The 22,630-nt window shown below is 46.3% G+C and overlaps 1 pseudogene; it reads right to left on the bottom strand.

The window, feature by feature from the left end:
* Positions 1–1,257: 1,257 nt before the first annotated feature.
* Positions 1,258–22,630, bottom strand: part of LOC121444506 — a 43,909-nt pseudogene continuing 22,536 nt past the window's right edge.

Below are 22,630 nucleotides of genomic sequence, written 5' to 3'. Positions count from 1 at the left end.
GTCACAGCGGGATACAACGTGAGCACCACACAGCAGCAGCGGCCAGCTCTTAAACGATGTCATGCAGATGCTGGGCAAATGCAGGCCATCACTATCCAAATAAGTCATGGCGTTCGTTCATCACCGTCTTTCATACACCAAATGAAGCCATAGAGACTTGAGGTCGCCAACCTGCCTGACATCCCACAGCCAGCGAGCAGCAGAGCCAGCAGGTAGAAGAGTGGGACTCGAGTGTCCTGTGCGGGGGTGAGTAGGCAGCTAGGAGGAAAGCCACGGAGAGGGTGATGCTTTCCCTGGTGCCATTGACATTTTAAAGACTGGCTTTTGTTACTGTTTTTGATACCCAGACTGGCCTCGAGCTTTCTGCATAGTCCAGATGACCTCAAGTGACAGCGGTCATCCTGTCCTGGCCTCCTGAGTCTGGCGTTACAGACGTGGACTATTGCAAATGAGCACCGTTTTTTACAGCACGACAGTTGTCACATTGTGCTGTATGTGACGTGTTGTACTCCATAGGTGAGGAGAATGGGCGGGAAGAGGAGTCCAAGCACTGATGACTGAGAAGTGTAGGTAGTTCATTTACCCACCAGTTAGCTTCACTGATTAGTGAGCCTTCTAAGAAGTTCCCTCATGCTGCCAGTTAACTTACTACTTCTAAAATAGTGACAGAAAGAAAGACTTCAATTGAGTATTTCCAGTGAAGCACCGTGGTGGGGCATTGCTTATTGCACGGAGTCCTTGTAGGCAGAGCTGTGAGAAGGCACTGTGATCCCCTCTTTACAAGGAAGACATAGAAAGCTCAGAGAAGGTGGGTCATTTTTTCCAAGCCAGACAGTAAGGCAGTCTATTACGAGTAAGATTGGCTGTCTCACGCTGTTCACCTCCCAAAATTCGCTTAGAAAGATGTTTACTGGGGTTTAAATTATAGGACCAAAGACAATGTCAGTAATTTTGGTGTCCTCAGAACTTAACTTTGTACCAGGCTGGTAGTTCTGGAGGACGTTTTCCTGGGTGCTCATCTGTCATGTCATGATGGGCAACAGAATAGTCAAAGGCACCAAAATCACTTTACTATGGGAATGAAAAGGACAGCCATCACTTTCTATGGGGATAGCCTGTTCTTTGATAGCAGAAGTAAAGAAATGTCGGTATCCCGTATGTATGGCTCAGAGATTAGAGACCCAGAAGTCCTATATATTATCGCTGAGTGAGGAAGGAAGGCCTTGAAGAGAATAGTTCTTCCCGAGAGATAGCAGACTCCCACACTTAGAAATACCAACAATAACCAACGTTGTTAAAACCTGACGGAGGTAAGACATTCGGTGATAAGAAAGATGTGTACTGGAATTTACTGAGGTCCTTGTGCAAATGCTCCCCAAGAGACCCAACACTCAGGCAAATGGCCGCACAAGTGGTGCAATCTTCTTTTTGGTTTTCTTTGGTCCTTCTGTATATTTTTGTGGCTCCCAGATCGTTCCTTGTTCATCAGCGACTGTTGGTCAATGGCTTCCTGATGCTAGCGTTGCTCTAATACTCCAGTGTCACTGTTTTGGTTTTGAGGTATTCATTCAGGGCTTCCTCACCTGGGGGAAGAGATTAGGCAGTAGAACACACACAAGGATAGGTAAGAACTTGTGGCCTAGACCTGTGCTCCTCAGGTTCACACGAGATGTTCGAGAGCTTTGAAGTAAGTTAGGGGAAGACCCTGACATTAGGCATCGCTAACAGTCCTCACAGTGCGGATGCTAGCAGATCATAGACTGTTATGAGTAGTGAGGGCTAGAGTAGCCTACCAGGCCCTTCAGGGATTGGCGCGTTGGTGAGCTTCAGCCCTAACCTTCCTCCTGTTCCCTGCTTTATGAACTGATTCTTTGTTTTGCGGTCCTGTGACCAGGGTGCTGTCTGTTCAGTTGCATTTAATAAAGCAGAGTTGAGTACAGGGACGGAAGCTTGGGGGCAGGCACTGAGAGGGGAATGGAAGTGCAGCTTCCTTTGCTTGTTGGAGAGAGAGCTGTCAAACTTGTTCCCTCATTAGAGCAAACTTGTTCCCAGCCTTCTCCAGAGCAATCAGATCAGATATTTTACAGCCCCTAGGTAAGTATAACCCACGATTGCCGAGATTGAGACTACACTGAGCCAAGGAGCCTTCAGTCGTGTTGGTACCATGAGGAATTTTGTTTTGTTTTATAGTCAAACAAGCCTTTAGCTGTAGGTTACAGTGTCAGAGAACAAACAGAATTGGCTTCTTCTGTGACAAAAACTTTCCAAGAAAACCTGCAACTGTGTCTTAGACCCAAACCACTTTTTATTCCTATAAATACATTGTCAAAAATCTCTAGGAAACAGAATCTAATGCCTTAAATGAGCCAAATTTGCAGGGAAGTTTCAGCAAATCAAGTATTTTTATTTCAGAGTGTTTTGAGATTCACAAAGTATAGGCTGCTTTCAAATTTGCTATTTGGCCAACGATGCTCTTGAACTGGTCCTCCTGTCTCCTGTGCTCCTAAGTGCTGGATTGTCGGCACGAACCACCATACCATGCTCTCCCTTCCTAAGGTGTATTTTTACACTTGATATTTTTAAGCCATGGAGGACTACAGAGTAGGAGGTGAGATCTGCAGGCGGACTGGCTGACTTTTACTTCTCTGTCTGCACCTGTGGGTGTGGAACTTTGCACCTCATCCCCCTGTTCTGGGCCTGGTTTCCCCTGATCGGAACAATGGCATCCTAGCAGCTTCCTGCTGGGTTTCCTCAGTTGTGCTCATCAGGTAATGTCTTCCATGAGGGCCCAGCACAACCTCAGCATCCAGAGTGAGCTGTGTCTTGAGAGATGGCAGGAAAACCGCTCACCATGAACTGAGTCCAGCATCGTGTGTTCTCTGTGCCTAGAAGCCCTACGTGCCCAGGAGACCCTGCTTATCTCCGTGACTCTGCAAGACTCACAGAGAGGACCAACTCCAGAGCTACTTTGACCCCCCCAGACTGTCGTCTTGGTTCCACTGAGTTCCACAAAACCAACTTCATACTGAAAGTCAGATTTAAAAACATGTTTTAGCTAAAACAATTGACCCAAGAGATTTCTGAGTAGGGAAAGGCCCTTCTCAAGCAAGCCCCATGGCCTGTGTTAAATCTCCAGGATCCATGGGGTGAAAGGAGAGAACCAACATGGACAGTTTTCCTCCGAGCACATGTGCGACGTGACACACGTACCCATGCATGGAAACAAACAGTTGTGGTTGTCTTACAATGTACTTAATGGTTTTTAGAATTCCAGTGTCCTTTGTAAACTGCTGTGTAGGAGATCCCGTTTAAAATAATAAGGGAGTGCAGTGGCCTGGAAATAATGTTTCTGTGTGGTGCAGTGTGAATGTCCAGGAGCAAAATAAGCCACACTCACCTAAGTCCTTCCCAAAGCCAGACTGCTTCACTCCGCCGAAAGGGGCGGCCACGTCTGTCTTGTTGTAGGTGTTGATGAAAACCGTTCCCGCCTCTAGCTTGTCACTCACGTACATGGCCTTGTTGATGTCTCTGGTGAAAACCCCAGAGGCCAAACCATATTCGGTGTTATTTGCTCGGCGCAGAACTCCATCGATGTCCCTGTGAGATGTTTCCAGAAGCAGAAAACACCATTAAATGTGCAGGGAGAGTATTCCACTCTCCACACAGGTCAGGGAGTATCTCTTCCCATTTCACCAGCATCATCTTTTTTAGTCTGCAGGGATCATGTGTGTGCTTCCTCTGCCAGTTTTCGGAGCCTTTTTTCTTGTGTTCACCCCTCTTCAGAACTGTCCAGCCTCAAAGCTCTCCTTTCTTCCCCAAACGCAGCTACTCTGTCTCCTTAGCTTTTGAGACAGGGTCTCTCATTAAACCTGTAGCTCACCAGTCAGGCTGGATTGGCTTGTGGGATGATGTTCCTCTCTCTGCTCAGTTCTGAGTTTGCATCTGCCATGATGCCACACCTCCCTCGTAAGTGGGTGCTAGGATCTGCACTCCGGCCCTCCCCTTTGCCCAGGAAGCCCTTCATCCAGTGAGCTATTTCCCAGCCACCAGGTGCTTCTAACTTATTAACCCGTTGGTTTACTCTTAGGGTGGAGAATTGCACATCCATTGATTGCATGCTCTAGGGACAGCACCAGGTAGAGGAGTCATCTCGCTGAAACCCATGTTACACAGTGTGCGTAGGGAACACACCCATTTGGAAACTTAGAAATGACCATGATAGGCCCGAAGGATTCCTCCTTGGCGAGGTACCTGTTGTGGTCCTCGACGTCTGTGAACACAGTTGGTTCCATGAAGAAGCCTGGGAGGAAGAATAGAAGCATCAGCCACAGAAGATGTTGTTTTCATCCCCAGTTTACTGAGGTAGTCCAGCCCCCACCCCAGGCTTATCTAAAGAAGAAGAGAACTGTCTTCTGTGTAGCAGGGGCCTTTCTGGATGCTCATTTTTTTACATGACTATTGTGGAAAGTTTAAGGATGTAAAAGAGTATGTATTTAATATATATTCATAGTTCAGCTCCTTTGAGTTGTTGTTTTTCCCCACTGACGTGTTTTGAACCTCCATCCTGCCTCAGGTTCTCAAGTGCTGGAGTTAAGGTGTATGCTGCCCTACCTGGCTGTACCATTGAATATCTTAGAATTTTTAATTTGCCATTGCTTTGTTAGGTGATATTTGTTTTTCTATATTGTCTATTCCTTTAAAAAAATAACTGGGGCCTGGTGAGATGGCTCAGTGGTGAAGAGCACTTGCTCTTCCAGAAGACCCGGGTTTGATTCCCAGCTCCACGTGGCAACTCACAGGTACCTGGAACTGCAGACCCTGGAGATTGAGACCCTCTCTTGACTGTCACAGACCCCAAGCAAGCATGTGATACACAGACCCACATACAGGCTCAACACACACATAACCAAGCATGTGATACACAAGTCCACATACAGGCTCAACACACACATAACCAAGCGAGCATGTGATACACAGACCCACATACAGGTTCAACACACATACATATAAAATAAAAACAGATCAGTGCCCCATTTTTTAATTGAGTTAATTAGCATTTTAAAGTCTAGTTTCTTGAGTTCTCTATATATTTTGGAGATCAGACCTTTGTCTGTTGCGGGGTTGGTGAAGATCTTCTCCCAGTCAGTAGGTTGCCTTTGTGTCTTAGTGACAGTGTCCTTTGCTTTGCAGAAGCTTCTCAGTTTTAGTAGGTCCCATTTATTCAATGTTGCCCTTAATGTCTGTGCTTCTGGGGTTATACATAGGAAGCGATCTCCTGTGCCCATCTGTTGTAGGGTATTTCCCACTTTCTCTTCTATCCTTTTCAGTGTGTTCGGGCTGATATTGAGGTCTTTAATCCATTTGGACTTGAGTTTTGTGCACGGTGATAGATATGGGTCTATTTTCATTCTTCTACAGGTTGACATCCAGTTGTGCCAGCACCATTTGTTGAAGATGCTTTCTTTCTTCCATTGTATACTTTTAGCTCCTTTATCAAAAATGAGGTGTTCATAGGTTTGTGGGTTAAAATTCGGGTCTTCTATACGATTCCATTGGTCAACTTCTCTGTTTTTATGCCAGTACCACACTGTTTTCATTACTGTAGCTCTGTAATAGAGTTTGAAGTCAGGGATGGTAATGCCTCCAGAAGATCCTTTATTGTATAGGATTGTTTTGGCTATCCTGGGTTTTTTGTTTTTCCATATAAAGTTGATTATTGTCCTCTCCAGATCTATGAAGAATTTTGATGGGATCTTGATGGGGATTGCATGAATCAATTAAAAAATGGGGCACTGATGTGAACAGAGAATTCTCAACAGAAGAAGTTCAAATGGCCAAAAGACACTTAAGGTCATGCTCAACTTCCTTAGCAATCAGGGAAATGCAAATCAAAACAACTTTGAGATATCATCTTACACCTGTCAGAATGGCTAAAGTCAAAAACACCAACGATAACCTTTGCTGGAGAGGCTGTGGAGGAAGGGGTACCCTCATCCATTGCTGGTGGGAATGCAATCTTGTGCAACCACTGTGGAAGTCAGTGTTTCGGTTTCTCAGGAAATTCGGGATCAACCTTCCCCTGGACCCAGCAATACCACTCTTGGGAATATACCCAAGAGATGCCCTATCATATGACAAAAGCATTTGTTCAACTATGTTCATAGCAGTATTATTTGTAATAGCCAGAACCTGGAAACCACCTAGATGCCCTTCAATGGAAGAATGGATGAAGAAAGTATGGAATATCTACACATTAGAGTACTACGCTGCGGTAAAAAACAATGACTTCTCGAAATTTGCATGCAAATGGATGGAAATAGAAAACACTATCCTGAGTGAGGTATCCCAGACTCAAAAAGATGAACATGGGATGTACTCACTCATAATTGGTTTCTAGCCATAAATAAGGGTCACGGAGTCTACAATAGGTGAATCTAAAGAAGCTAAGTAAGAAGGGGAACCCAAGGAAAAACATATAGTTATCCTCTTGGCTAAGGGAAGTAGACAAAATTGCCAGGGAGAAAATTGGGATCTTGGGGGTGGGGTGGGATGGGGGTAAGGGGAGATGGGAGAGAAAAGTTAGAAGGGAAGGAGGTCGGGCCTTGGGAAAACAGGAGGATTGGGATAAAGGAAGGTTGGACAGGGGAGCACAGAACCACAATTCTTAGTTAAGGGAGCCACTTTAGGGTTGGCAAGAGACCTGACCCTAGAGGGGCTCCCAGGTGCCCAAGCTGAGGTCCCCAGTTAGTTCCTTGGGCAGTTGAGGATAGGGAACCTGAAATGACCCTATCCTAGAGCAATACTGACGAATACCTTGCATATCATCATAGAACCTTCATCTGGTGATGGATGGAGATAGAGACAGAGACCCACACTGGAGCACTGGATTGAGCTCCCAAGGTCCCAATGAGGAGCAGAAGGAGGGAGAACATGAGCAAAGAAGTCGGGACCACGAGGGATGCACCCACCCACTGAGACAGTGGAGCTGATCTATTGAGAGCTCACCAAGACCAGCTGGCCTGTGACTGAAAAAGCATGGGATAAAACTGGACTCTCTGAACATGGCGAACAATGAGGGCTGATGAGACGCAAAGGACAATGGCATGGGGGTTTGATCCTATGTAATGTGATGGCTTTGTGGGAGCCGAGCCAGTTTGGATGTTCACCTTCCTAGATATGGACGGAGGTGGGAGGTCCTAGGTCTTACCACAGGGCAGAAAACCCTGACTGCTCTTTGGACTGGAGAGGGAGGGGGAAAGGAGTGGGGGGAGGGGGAGAAAGGTGGGAGGAGGGAGCGTAGGGTGGGAGGAGGGGGAGGGAAATGGGAGGCTGGGAGGAGGTGGAAACTTGTTTTTTTTTTCTCTTTTTCTCAATAAAAAAAAAACAGTAAGTTTTTTAAAAAATAATTATATGTTCGCCTGCATGCGTGCCCACTGTGCTCTCGCTCGGTGCCCACAGATACCAGAAGTCCTCTGGAACTGGAGTCACAGCTGTGAGCTCCCATGTAGGTGCTGGGAATCAACCCAGGTCTTCTGCAGGAGCAGCAGTGATGTAGATGCCTTATCCCTCTCCAGCTCCCAGTTCCTTGGTCTAAGGACTCCAGTCTCCATGGACCACCATTTTCTCCCTGAATCAGTGATTTTCATCTAGAGAATTGCGGAGCAGTGATTTTTCTACTCTGTCTTTTTTTTTTTCCTTCTCCCAAGACGAGTTTTTTTTCTATGTAGCCCTGACTGTCCTAGAACTCACTCTGTTGACCAGGCTGGCCTACAACTCAGAGATCTGCCTGCCTCTGCCTGCCTAGTGCTAGGATTAAAGGCGTGCACCACCACCACCCGGCTTTTTTATTCTTTTGATTTACATCAGCTCTTTTCTGGAAATGTCCCTGTACCACCTATTCAGACTTCTGGAAACTCAGCTCATCCAGGGAACACAGGATAAATACTTTGATTTTCCTTGCTTTCACCATTATTTAAAATGAAGAGCCTGTGTACAGTAACCGTCCAATCAGTACTTGTCTGGTTTTGAAGATCAACATATCAAGCCCCGTCTTGTCAGCAGGTGAAACCTGCATGCACACACTGCACCTCCACGCATATGCACCCATGTGCACAAACACGTACACACACACGTAAATACATACGCTGCACAGATACATATTCACACACATAAGTACACACACACACTGCACCTACACGCATATGCACCTATGTGCACAAACACATGTGCACACACACATGTATATCCATACGCTGCACATATACACACACATATGCACACACACATGCCGCACCTACACGCATATGCACCCATATGCACACACACATACACATGTATATACATACACTGCACATATACATATTCACCCATATAGGCACACATGGATGTGCACACACACATACACACACTGCACATACACACACATACATACACACACATTGGCGCATATGCCACACCTGTATCCATAAGCATACATGCACACACGTGTGTGCACACACACACATGCACACACTGCACATATACACATATAAGCACACATGCACACGTGTGTGTGCACACAGACACACCACTCTTCTGCAGGGGAGGCACTGAAGCATAGTTCATTACCATCCATTCTGGGTTTTGGGGGTGGGGCAGGCACCAGGCACTTCCCCAGAGACGTTCTTACCTGACCACTGCACCTGTCGTCCTCCGTATACCAGGGTGGCCCCTTCCTTCACCCCAGTTTCACAGTACTGCAGCAGCTTTTCTAGATGGGCTTTGTGGTTTTGGGGCCCGTGGTCTGTAGATCTGTCCAGCGGATCACCAATCTTCATCTTCTTAATCTCTTCCACCTGTATTTTACCCAATCCACAAAACACCATCGCCGTTAGTAGTAGCAGTGTTACCAGTAACGTGTTCTATGTGTATATTTGTGTCGTGGTGTCATGAGCGGTTGACAGATGTGTGGTTGGCTCTTTCCAGCTGCACTGGAAGCAAGTCTTCAATGTTTCCATGTTACAGAAGGAGAAACCGAGGCCCCGAAGGGGTTAAATGGGTTTGTCTTCTCACACACAGTCAGTTTACACTGTGACTTTAAAGGTCAAGTCCCCAAGTACTATATTCTCACAATACAAGCCCGGTGCTGTGTATCCAAGTCCTGAAGGTTAACCCATGAAGAGCAAAGTGACATTCTGGAGTTTTCATTAACGTCTTAGACTCTTGATGGGAAAAGAATTTCTAGTGTTTTTTCTTCTTTAAGTGTGGTAGAGCGGCCTTGTGAGATTCTCATGAGATTGCCAGGTTGGAAGAATTGCTGGAAATGTTTGTTGTTGTTTTGGGTTTTTTTGTTTTGTTTTGTTTTTTGGGTTTTGTATTTTTGAGACAGACCCCATGTAGCCCAGGCTGTCTTAGAATCCCCTGTGTAACCAGGGCCGACCTGACCCGTAACCGGGATGGAATGTTCTGGTGAGAAGTGTCGCACTACTCCTCCCTGGCACAACTGTGTGTGCTGCTTCTCATCCTGGTCGTCCTCTGTGTCGTTTTCTGGCTGTAACTCCAGCTCAATGAGGAGAAAGGACAGAAGCCCCCATGGCCCCGTCAGTTTGAATATAGATCTGCTACTGATCTCTTGGTGTCTTGCAAACCCTGTGCTGGAGAGATACTCTGCATGATGATGACCCTGGCTGCCTGCCTGTTCTGTATTGTCAACGCCCAGAAGATGGTGACCCTGGCTGCCTGCCTGTTCTGTATTGTCAATGCCCAGCAAATGACATTGCTGGGTGCTCAGCACTTAGCTGTTGAGGGGCTGGAGAGATGGATCAGAGGATAGGAATGCATATTGTCTTTTCAAAAGACCTGTTTGGTTTTTAGTATTTACATCAGGTGTTCACAACCACCTCTGACCTACAGGGTGCACGCATGCACACACACACACACACAGTTGCAAATAAATCTCATCTAGTTTTGGTGGTGCGTGTCTTTAATCCCAGCATTTAGGACTCAGAAGCAGGAAGATCTCTTGAGTTTGAGGGCAGCCTGGTCTACCTAGCAAACTTCCAGTTATGCAAGTTGCACAGTGAAAGCCTGCTCATCCAAGTCTTAAAAAAGGAAACAGGATAAATGAATACAAAAATTGCCCATTTAGAAAACAGGCCTGTGCTGGACCAATACAGCAAGTGCTTGACATTTCTGGTCTCTGCTTTGGAAATGTCTCATGTGTCAGATCCTATGAGCCTCTCTATGGCTATACTGCGGACTGGATTCTAATGAGACACAAAGTAAATTACTCTGTAAGCCTGAGGAGTCAGTGACTACTGCCTGCTGATTCCCCACGACCTGCCTTTGAAAAACTGTCGTGCTCTCTGTGAAGAAAGGATGCCTCTGCTTTTGTGTGTTTGTTTATGTGTCTGTATTGGTGCAGGTGAATGTGTGTGAGTGCGCACACAGGCGGAGGCCAGAGAACAACATGGCTGTTTTCCCCCACGTGTTCTCCACCTGTGTTTTGAGGCTGAGTTTCTCCTTTGCCCGAAGCCTGCTGGTCAGTCTATGGTGTTTGGTCAGCCAGTCCCTGGCCTCTGTTTGTGTTTACTGCCTGTCCAGCACTGGGATTACAGGTATGTGCCAGTGCACGGTGTGTGTGTGTGTGTATGTATGCATGTGCATGTATGTGTGTGTATTGTGTGTGTATGTATGTGTGTATTAAGTGTGTATGTGTGTATTAAGTGTGTGTGTATGTATGTGTGTATTAAGTATGTGTGTATGTGTGTGTATTAAGTGTGTGTGTGTCTTGGAACACAAGGCCATGTGTGTGTTAAGTAGTCACTGAACCATCTGCACCCCTGGCCACCTCAACTATCACAACTCTGCCATTGCTATCTCACATCTGAAATTCAGGAATAATCCCAGAAGTGCTTTTCCAGAGAACTATTCGTGTACAACCTGCAGCAGATCTAAGATGCCTTACCACCCTGGTTACGAATTCGTCGTGGATGGACTCTTCCACAAACAGCCATCCTGCTGCAATGCAGTTCTCTCCTTTATTGAAAAACACTGCACCCATGCCCTTCAGCAACAGAGGAGAAAGCCACGTTAGTATTGCTCAGGTCAGCCGGTCATCCCATCACAGAGAGAGGGCGGCACTCCGTGTAAGAACATGTTCATGTGTGTGTGCACATGGAGATGAGGTCAACACCACATGTGTTTCTCAGTTGCTCTCCATGTTTTAATTTTTTTTTCTTGTCAGAGTCTCTTGTTTAGCTGGACTGACTGGCTAGTGAACTCCAGGGATGCTCCCCTCTCCCAGTGCCGGGACTCCAGGTGCACACTGCCCTATGTTATATGGGTGCTACGAATCCAGATGCTGGTCCTTGCACTTGCTGTACTGACTGAACCCTCTGCCCTGGCCTCACCTGTTTTTATGCAAGTGTCATGGTAACAAGAGACTGGAGACAGTCCTGTAGATTGTTAGTGACTCTTAGCGACTGCTGGGAGATCGTTGTTTTGACTTTTCCCAGTTGCAGCTCGTGAGCACTTATTTAAAATGTGTGACAATGAGGATACACCTAAGATGATCCTGTGCAGGGTTTATAGATGAGTACCGCCATGCCCGGTTATGATGTGCTGGGAGTCAAACCCTGACTTCCATTGCAGGCAAAGGCAAGCCCTGCTAACTATTTTTCTCCTTATTTTAGAAATATTTTACGTGTTAAATTTTGGAGGCAGGTGCATAAATATTCTAACATGTGTATGGAGGTCAGAGGTCAACTTGCAGGAAGTGTTTTTTTTCTTCCACTTCGTGAGTCTGCGGATGGAACTTGGGTGTCAGGCATGGAGGCAAACCCTTTGCTGAGTTTCTTTAAAGAGTTTAGCCAGAGCCTGGTTTCTAGACCAGAAGAGGGATGAAGGAGACAAGGTGCTAGCAGACAGGAGGGAGCTATTATAAAAAGCCATTTAAAGCAATTAAGCATCCTTAGGATAAACACAAAGATGGCATTTGCTTCTGAGTAGCTCAACTAGATCCCATCTGAAGTCCTCCAATAAAGGAAGGGAAGCGTGTTGTAGATCTAGGCGCCTTCTGCCTGGTCTGGGCCCCCTTACCATCCTCACAGCCTTGTCAAGTTCACAGTCATTGAATATTATAAGTGGGGATTTGCCGCCCAGCTCAAGGGAGACTTTCTTCAGGTTGCTCACAGCGCAGCTAGAGGAGAACAAATAGGAACAAGCAGTTATTCTGTCCGTCCGTCCGTCCATCTGTCTGTCTGTGTCTCTCTCTCTCTCCTAACCATGTTCGTACTTGACATGCAAAATACAACTGAGCGTCAGAAACATTAAGAACCTCATTTATGAGGGCATGGAGTGCATGCCTGTAGCTCCCACATTCAGAGCGTGGAGGCAGGAGGATGGCGAGTGCAAGGCCTGCCCTGCTGCACAGAGAAACCATGTCTCAGAGAGGAGAGGGGAAGAGAAAAGAAACCCGATATGGCGGCTGGGCGGTAAATGTGGGAGGTTCATGTGGTTTTTCCCATGGTTTGCATACTTCAGAGGTGTTCTGTAATGTTTGAGAAATCCGGTGGTCTAATAATGAAATAATGAAATAAGGGAAATTCACCTTTAGGGATTTTGTATATCAAGGTCTGCAGGCAAATCCGCTACTAGACAGCCTGCGAGACCGCCACAGGCGGGATAGCAATGGTTCAGGTACACTTAGTTCTTCACTCCTTATTACGTAGCTTTTTGTTGGTTTGCTTTTTGAATGGTGATGGAGACAACCCACGAGAAAGCCTTCCCAGCCTTCCTAAGCACTCTTATGCTGAGTGGATAGAATTATTGATAGGAAAAAAAATAGCCCACAGAATTCTCCCGTGTCTTGGTGCAGCTCTGTCTCCAGCCCAGGGCCCTGGTTTCAACTGTGGAGAGTTTTGTCTTACATTTGTGTGTCTCAGTATTTGTCAGTGATAAAGGCAGTTTCTCCGTTCGTTACTGTTTCTCTTATTTCTTGTTTTATTGTTGTTGCTTATTTTGTTTCCTGAGACAGCATCTCACACACCCCAGTTAACCTTTCCCTTCTGACCCCCCACCTCCACCTCCAGAGTGCTGGCATTGCAGTGTGGACCATCACATCCTCTCTCTGCAGCCATAGGAATCAAATCCAGGGCATTGTGCAACCTCGGCAATCAATCTGCCAGCTGAGCCTTATCCCCAGCCTTTTCTTTGTTCCAACACACTCTGTTAGATGTCAGGTCGAAGCCTGATTGAGTGGGCTTCCCACAGAAAGCCAGTACCTGCTCATGATCTGTTTGCCCACAGACGTGGAGCTGGTGAAGCCAAGCTTGCGGGTGTCCAGATGCTGAGACAGCCACTGTCCTGCGACTCCGCCTGCAGAATTCAGTGAGGGGAAGACACGACTCAGATCGTGCAGGGAGTGTGGGTTTGCGTTTGCTCAAGTAGGTTTCTAAGCTTAGATTCGAACCCGCAGTTACATTTTCTGTGTTAATTACAAATGGATTTAAACAGTGTCCTCCATGCAGCGGTGCCCATTGATGGAGAAGCCCCAGTTGTTACCTTCCAAAGTCAATATGGCCCCCTTAGGGCGGTTTTACAATGCCATTCCTCCCCACACTCCACACACATTAGATTTCAACTCTATATTTCCATTGCACCATAAATGTATTACGCTTCGTGAACTGTATTCAGTTGTAACGCAGTTCATTCAGGCCAAGACTGCAGTGGAAAACAGCATTCAGCTTCCTGAGGTACCCGTTGGTCCCCTGCTGACTTACCTGAGCCTGGCACGATGTTGATTACCCCCTTTGGAAACCCAGCTCTCACTGTCAGCTCTGCAAACTTCAGGGCTGTCAAGGGCGTGACCTGGAAGTGAAGACAGTCGTTGCCTTCCTCAGACCTGTCCTGTTCTTACCAGGGCCCTGATTCCCTCGTTTGTGGGCGTGGTGCACACTTGAGGTATGTGCACAGGAGTGTGGGTATGCACACTTATGGAAACCAGGGCTGGATGTTGGTGTCGTCCACCTTATTGCCCTGAGACGCGGCCTGTCACTGAATCAGAAGCATGGCGTTTCAGCCAAGCTGGTTATAATCAATCTGGCTGCATCCACGTGTTCCCCATCACTGCACGGGCTACAGACACATCCATCTGTGTCCAGCTCACCACACAGCTTCTGAGAATCCAGACACAGGTGTACATGCTGGCAAAGCTTGTCCTCTCGCCCAGTGAGCCATTTCCCTGCCCCTGGGAGTTCATTCTCTTTGTATCTTACATTTCTCTATTGTTATGTTTTTAATTTGAAGATAACTTCAGACTTATGGTAAAGTTTCTAAAATAGTCCAGAGAATTCCTTGTTCACCCTGGCCACCCAAATATGAAGTCTTCACTGCGTTTCTTTCTTGTTCTCTCTATCCTTTTATTTTTCTCTATGCTAACGCTGATTAACTAAACGAGTGCTTCTTTTTCTCATTTGACCTCTAACAGTGGGGTAGGCGGAAGATCCCAGGGAGGTATGGAGAATATCTGAGCTTCTGTTTCCACCGGCAGGTACACAGTAAACCATCTGTGACTCACGTTTAGGGCTGGACAGTAGTGTTCAGTGTAATGGAAGTGGGGTGGGAGATCACAGAGGGTGTCAGTGTCCTGTGAATGAAGCACACGCAGAATCAAGGGGGACCTGCCCTCCCTCCATCTGTCCGTCTCTCCCTCTCCCTCTCTCCCTGTGGGAGGGTGGGGAAGGAGTGGGAGATCACCATAGTCCCCGCATTCGCTTTGTGTGTCTGTGCCACTGGCCCACTCAGTTGTTCCTCTGCCCTGAAAGTTGCCCTGTGTGCAGTCAACAGGCCTGGCTACATGGAATCACAGATCGTATTATTATTTTAAATTAAGCAACCTTCACAGAATGGACAAGTAGCCAAAAGACCCGGCGTGGAACCTGCATGACAAATACCGCAGCCCACGTGGAGAAAGGGCACCTGCTCCCTCTTCTAGTGACAGGTTCCTTAGCTACACAGAGAGGCTTAGACAGGGCCGCCTGGAGAAACTCTTGAGAAGCCGGCCGCAGTTGCTGCAGTGCCAAGAAGCCTACTGTGCCAGCCTGTTGTTTAGTCTACCACAGCACTGTCGTTGAAGAGGGGACTGATCCACGGTGTGTTATTATGCCCTGGAATGAAGCCACCATGGGTAGAATAACGCTTATACCCACTCCCAAAGCTGGGTATGGCCTCTGCCTGTGATCATAGCCCTGGGGTGGTGGAGGCAGAAGGACCAGATGTTTTGGTTTCAGGCCAGCTTCAGGTGCAGGGAAGTTCAAGATCAGCCTGAGTCACATGAGGTGTTCTTAACACATACAGAAACTATTGCAGCATCAGTAGGCTTCTCGGAGAAGTGCCTGAGGTGTGTTCTTAAGCATTCCCTTGTTGTCCATGCGTGTACATGATTTCAGGCGTGTTCAACCTGTGGCCCTTCCGTCATTTGTCTCACTGGATGACTGTGCATATGACCGAGTTACATCACAGAGTCGAAGTTTGTACACCCCCGGACCTTACACAGTTGCCCAATTTCTACGTTAATCTTATGTACTTTCCCCCATCTTCCATCCATTTGCGAGATTTTTGGTAATTAAATGTGAATGGGGTCAGTAAGATGGTGCATAGACAATGCCCTTGGCACCAAACCCTGTGACCCAAGTTCGATTCCCAGATCTTACAGGGAGAGAACAAATTCCTCAGACTCGTCCCCTGAGCTCTGCGCCCACGCACGCACACGCTCCTCCCCAACCTGCGATTTCTAAAAATGAGAATTTACAAATAACATATGAAGCGTTGTCTGTGAACCGTGGGAAGCTTGGAGGTGTGCTGTTCACAGATGTGTGTCTGTGTTAAGTTTACAGGCAAGCGGAGCCCTGTGCCCGCTGGTGAGGCTCACCTGTGCCGGCTTGAGGACCAGGGTGTTGCCCGCCGCCAGGCATGCTGCACTCTTCCAGGCCAGCATCATCAGTGGGTAGTTCCAGGGGATGATGATGGCGCAGGCGCTCCGGGGAGACGACCAACGCCCTTAGTGCCCCCCCCCACGCTGACATAACGTCCATGTCATCCCGAGGCTCGAAGCTCCACACCCTTAGACCCCCCATGCTGGCGCAGCGTCCACGCCACCCAGAGGCTCGAAGGCCCACGCCATTAGTGCCCCCCGCCACACTGGCACAGTGTCCACGTCACCCCAGGCTCAAAGGCCCACGCCCTTAGTGCCCCCCCGCCATGCTGGCGCAGCGTCCACGTCACCCAGAGGTTCTCCTCTTACCCAAGTGGCTCCTTCTTGGTGAAGGTTAGGTTGTGATTTGGACGGGCCTGGTTTATTAGGATTGTAGAGCCCTAAAGGAAACGGAGGTTGATATTTTATTAACTTAAATTACTAACCTTAATCGCAGATAATATGCTTTTATGCTCTCTCCTGTTCAACGTCTAGGAAATAAATTCCTGTGTTAGAATGAATTGCTGTTTCTTTTTCAAATGAACTATGATAGGACTGGGGAGATGACCCTGCTCGGGAAAGTGAATGCTGTCAGCTTGATGACCTGAGTTCAGATCCCCAGCATCTACGTATAAAACATGAAATGGCACATGTCTATAATCCCAGAACTGGAGAGGCAGGACAGGCAGACTTCTGGAGATCTCGGATCAGACAGTCTAACCGAATCCACAAGCTCCAGGTTCAATGAGAGACCCTGTCTCAAAAAATAGGTGGAGAGCAATTGAGGAAGAGACACCCAACATCCACCAAACACACACACACGCATGCATGCATGCACACTGCACGCATGAACACATGTATACACACAGATCAAGAAAGAAAAATTCTTAAAGGAGGCTCCTAGTGGGTTTGCCTGCTTTTCTGCAGCACGGGGATCCAACACTGCTCCCCCCCCCCCAGAGGACGGGAAATGAAGTGATGCCACAGAGCTAGAGGCCAGCCCTGCCACAAACCAGTGCTCTTGAGGCCACCTCCCTCTAGGGATGAGGAGCGTGTGTGCCTACCTGAATTTTGTCACACCAGCCTGCGAAGTATCTGAATGTCTGCACAGACATTCCGATGTGAGTCTTCAGAGCCAGGCTGTAGACAGCCCTGGAATCCAGTGCTTCTATGGTCGCCAGCTCCTCTTGGTTTTCTTCCATCAGATCAGCGAGTCTGTGTGCACAGTGGGAGGAATCCACTCAGCACTTACATGCTAGCACTAGTTGTACATGCTAGCGCTAGTTGTACATGCTAGTCTAGTTGTACATGCTATCACTACTTGTACATGCTAGCATTAGTTGTACATGCTAGCGCTAGTTGTACATGCTAGTCTAGTTGTACATGCTATCACTACTTGTACATGCTAGCATTAGTTGTACACGCCAGCGCTAGTTGTACATGCTAGGACTAGTTGTATGTGCTAGTCTAGTTGTACATGCTAGAACTAGTTGTATGTGCTAGTCTAGTTGTCCATGCTAGGACTAGTTGGACATGCTAGCGCTAGTTGTACATGCTAGGACTAGTTGTACATGCTAACACTAGTTGGACATGCTAGCACTAGCTGGATATGCTAGCACTAGTCAGTTGTACATGCTAGCGCTAGTTGTACATGCTAGCGCTAGTTGTACATGCTAGCGCTAGTTCTACATGCTATCTCTGCAATTCCAGAGACTGATCCAGAGCAACATACCTCCCCCTATGGAGAGCATAGTCTAGGAAGGCAGCAATTAAATAAATCATTGTATAAATGGTGTAATTCAGCAGGTTATTAATACAAATTTTGCAGTGCTATGGATCAAACCCCAGACCTCACATGCTAGGTAAGTGCTTTACCACTAAGCTGCAGGGAAAAGCCAACCTGGCCTCCTAGGTATAAGCAGTGGCGTGGTGGCGGAGCCAGAGCAGCCACAGATAGGAGGTGGCGGGTCAAAGGAACCAGCAGCAAGTGAGTAGTTCATTATCACACAGGGAGGGGTCAGAACACAAACCGCACCCCACTCAGGACCGTGAACACTTGTGGCTTTTTGGTTGGTACAGAAATGTTTCAAAACTAACTGCAGAGGACAAAGCAGGCATGTGGAGTGGATCCCAAACCCCACAGCAGATTCTTCAAGCTGCCAGTTTCCTCAGAAACATGAATGGGGCCTGTGGGATTGTTGGGAATAGTCAAAAGAGCCATTTGTACTCATGCCCTGTAGTAATAAGGGCGGCGGGGCTGCGTCCCCAGCACCCCAGCCGCCCGCACGGCTAGCTTAGCTTATGCCCCGAAATAACAACACATAAACTGTATTCATTTAATTACTGCTTGGCCCATTCTCTTCTAGGCTAATTCTCACATAGTAATTTAGCCCATTTCTAATCATCTGTGTATGGCCCCCCAAGGTGCGCTTACCAGGAAGATTCTAGCCTGTGTCCATCCTGGGTCGGAGCTTCATCCCGGGAGCTGGGCATGGCGTCTCTCTCAGGCGTCTGCTCCCGAGAGGAGAGCTGTCGAGTCTGACCTCACTTCCTCTTCCTCCCAGCGTTCTGTTCTGTCTACTCCTCCCACCTATCTTCTAACCAATAAAATGGGCCAAGGCAGTTCCTTTATTAGCCAATGACCTTCCTCCATCATTTCCCCATTTTTGATTTAAACAAAAAAAAAGGCTTTAACTTTAACATAGCAAAATTACATATAACAAAACAGTTATCAAGTAAAAGTTACAATAATCTGTATCATAACTAAGGAAAACTATAACTAGCTATTCTTAACTCCATCAAAGACTCCAGAAAGATATAATATTACCTAAGTAAACAAGAATTAAGAAACTTCAAACTCTAGAAATGACAAAGACATCTCGCTGCCTGGACAGTCATCCAAAGTTTCTCTGTACCGTTGGGGCATTCATCTTCAGCCTTCAGGCCCATGGTATCCAGCAGACATTTCCATAAAGCAGGAAAATTCAAAGTCAGTTCAGTCACTATCTGTTGTGTCTTGCAGAATGTCTCGCAGACTCTTTCAAAATGAATCAGGAACCCCGAAAGATCATCTCACCTTAGGCAAGTTCAGTAGTCCTCTCTCTGCAGGTTCTCTGTGTCCAGTTTATGCAATAGTCCAGGCAAGAGCAGTTTCTTGCCCAAATGGCTATCAAACTCCATAAGGTGCCTCTTTGATGCCCATCTTCCTCTTGAAGTACATTGGTGCTGCCAGGAGCAGAGTGTCTCATTGTCATGAAAAGTCCTCAGTTATTAAAACATTAAATGTCCTATTCTGTAATCTTTGAAAGACATGAAGAATGTCTATCTAAAATATATCTATGCACATCTAGAAAATATTAACTAACATGACTACAAACTTGACTATTATTTATGATTATCTATTAACAACTTATATTATCTAATTATACATTACATTTTTTAATGAACTACACAATCACAATACCTTAATCAATATCAGAAATACATATACATATAACAAAATTGACCGTAAATCTCTATCAATAAAGCAAAATCTATACTAATGCAAATTATTCATATCTATATCATATCCCCCTTTAAATGTAAAAGAACATTTATAAACATTTTTTGGGAATATGGGCGCAGTTATTTCTCTCCAAACTGCTTCCTGCTGAATGGGGGCATCATTAATTAGGTCTTTCATGGTATAACCTGTGTGCTAGTTTCATCTCAGTTGGCAGTTGAGCAAAGCAATTTTCTGAAGGTGTTCACACCAACCCTTCAGGAGGGCGTGGTCCATCATACCAAATCGGAATAGAAGAAATGAACAGCGTCTCATCCTCTGTGAAAACAAAATAAGAAACTCCTTTCCAAAGTATCATATCCTTAGATCCAAATTCAAAATATCTATGTTGGATTAGTTCAGCAGCATTTATAAATAAATATCTTTTAGTAGCTTTTGCTCTTTCCTCAGCATTCAAACAATTCAAAGAGAGCATAATAGCATACAGTATCAAAATTCTCTGTGTATTTTCCATCTTTGTGCAGCTTTGTTTTAACCTCTATTTTGTTTATTTTTACTTTTAACTCTTTGCTTTTTGAGACAGGTTCTCTGTATCTTTGACCTGAAGTAACTCTGTAGACCAGGCTGTCTTTGAACTCTCAGAGATCTGCCTGTCTCTGCCTCCCAGGCATTGGGATTAAAGGCGTGTGCTACCACACCTTGAAGTCACAGAGGTCTATCTCCCTCTGCCTACCAAGTGTTGGGATTAAAGGTGTGTACCTCACACAACAACTCTCTTCCTTTTTTTTGTTACTTTAAGAACTTTAAATTTTAGTCTGCATATATTTTTAACACACCTCAAACCATTTAGAAATTTTCTTTGTCTTTGAATCTATCTTTACTGTATATCTCTCTTTTTCTGACCACACGAGTCTTTAATTTACCAAGCAATATCAGTAGGATTAAAGGCGTGGCTTTGCCGGCTAGATCCAGCCCATTCCTTAGCTTTCCAGCCTCGTGGCTGAGGTACTGGCTGTAGCCAGCAAGCGAGCTTCAGCAGCCTGTGCTTGCAAACCGCACAAACCGCCTGCATAAAAGAGTCAGAGTTTGTCCTGGCAGGATAGCCCAGAAAGCTGGCATTTTTAAACAGCGCAGCTTTTTTCCTGCTACGGCTGAAAACCGAAAAGCATGCGTTCAGCTTTTCGTCAACACCGTTTAAGTGTTTCGTGGCAGGACCTCTTAATGAGCTGCAGGCTTTGCAGCTAAAGCTGAGTCAGGAAGCTTCTCTTAGAAGAAAGCGCATGCTTGCCTCTAACAAGCAGAGCAGACCCGAGAACACAGTGAGTCTAGTTGCCATCAAACAAATTGTAGCACTTTACTCCAAATGCTCTATTCAAAAGCTCTGCCTCCCGCAGGAGCCAGACAGAGATCGCAATGGCGGCACAGCCCCAGGAAGTCGCACTTTAAAATGACACAGCATTTTTTCTGCTACTGTTGCCGAATCAGGAAATCTCTCTACAGCATGCCACCAACAAACAGCAAACATCTGTGTTAAACTCTCTTTCCCTTATTTTTAAGCCTTCTCAGGTTTTTTAAGTGGGTTTAGTCCATCACGTGGAGCGCCAATCTGTAGTAATATGAGCTGGTGGCGGGGCTGCTTCCCCAACACCCAGCCACCTGCTCGGCTAGCTTAGCTTATGCCCCGAAACAACAACACACAAACTGTATTCATTTAATTACTGCTTGGCCCATTCTCTTCTAGGCTAATTCTCACATAGTAATTTAGACCATTTCTAATCATCTGTGTATGGCACCCCAAGGTGCGCTTACCAGGAAGATTCTAGCCTATGTCCATCCTGGGTCGGAGCTTCATCCCGGGAGTGGGGCATGGCGTCTCTCTCAGGCGTCTGCTCCCGAGAGGAGAGCTGTCGAGTCTGACCTCACTTCCTCTTCCTCCCAGCGTTCTGTTCTGTCTACTCCTCCCACCTATCTTCTAACCAATAAAATGAGCCAAGGCAGTTCCTTTATTAGCCAATGACCTTCCTCCATCAATGCCCCACCCTGATTCCCCCATTCCTCTCCCACTCTCCATCCTTCCCTCCCTGGGGTGGTTCTGGACATTCAGGAGTCTGGCTGCACAGGAGCCTCCATGCTTCTACTAAATCCAGATCTAAGAGGTCTGTCAATTCAGGCCAAACGTTTAGCTGTGTGTAAGCAAAAATCAGGATAAATTATTGGAACTACTTCTAGAATACTCTCTCATTTTTAATATTCTTCCAGAGTGTTGGTATTTTTCCTCCTTCCTTTTTTTTGAGACAGTGTTTCTTTGTGTAATAGTCCTAGCTGTCCTGGAACTAGCTTTTATAGACCAGGCTGTCCTCGAACTCACAGAGATCCATCTTCCTCTGCCTGTCTTGGGATTAAAGGCATGTGTCACCACCACCCGGCTATCCTCCTTACTTCTTTGTCTTAAAAAACAAGGCGTATCATGTCCCCATGTGCACTTTTGTCCATTTTCTCTACTCTTGTCCATGACCTTGGAGAATGACCTGTGTATCCTATTTATTACCTGGTGACTAGGACACCTCAGGACATTTGTAACGTGAAGTGTGTGCAGCTACAGAGACTCTAGAGTGCTATTATGCAGCTACAGAGGACTCTAGAACACTCTTCTGCAGCTAAAGAAGGTACTAGAGCCCTATTCTGCAACTATAGACCTTGCCAGGTTCTAGCCACAATCTACTCCTCTATCTCTTCAGACCTCGGGGAAGCACCAACTTTCTTTGCCACCAGCCCTATCTTCCCCTGGTCTTTGTGGGGGTTCCATGATGTTCTCCACATCTTACTTAATCCTTGATGAGCTCTGACTGATACGAGCAGTAATGCAAACGTCAGGAACATGTGTGGCATTTTATATGACTCAAGTAACAAGAGACACATTACATCTTCCGCAGGTGTATTCAACATAGAATGTTTGTTTTGTGAGAATTTTTAAAGTCTTAACAATATCAATCAATACCCAGACATCACACAGTTGTTTTTACAGAAAGTGTACCTGTACATCAGCCTTCCTCTTTCTCCAATACCCAGATACCAGAGATCACACAGTTGTTTTTATAGAAAGCGTACCTGTACATCAGCCTTCCTCTTTCTCCAATACCCAGATACCCAGAGATCACACAGTTGTTTTTACAGAA

Source organism: Microtus oregoni, unplaced genomic scaffold (genome assembly GCF_018167655.1).
Source record: "Microtus oregoni isolate MIOR12 unplaced genomic scaffold, Mior012 000129F_ref0000347, whole genome shotgun sequence".
In the NCBI taxonomy this organism is placed as follows: Eukaryota; Metazoa; Chordata; class Mammalia; order Rodentia; family Cricetidae; genus Microtus; species Microtus oregoni.
The sequence above is the reverse complement of the archived record's forward strand: the minus strand, read 5'-3'. Positions and strand labels throughout refer to the sequence as shown.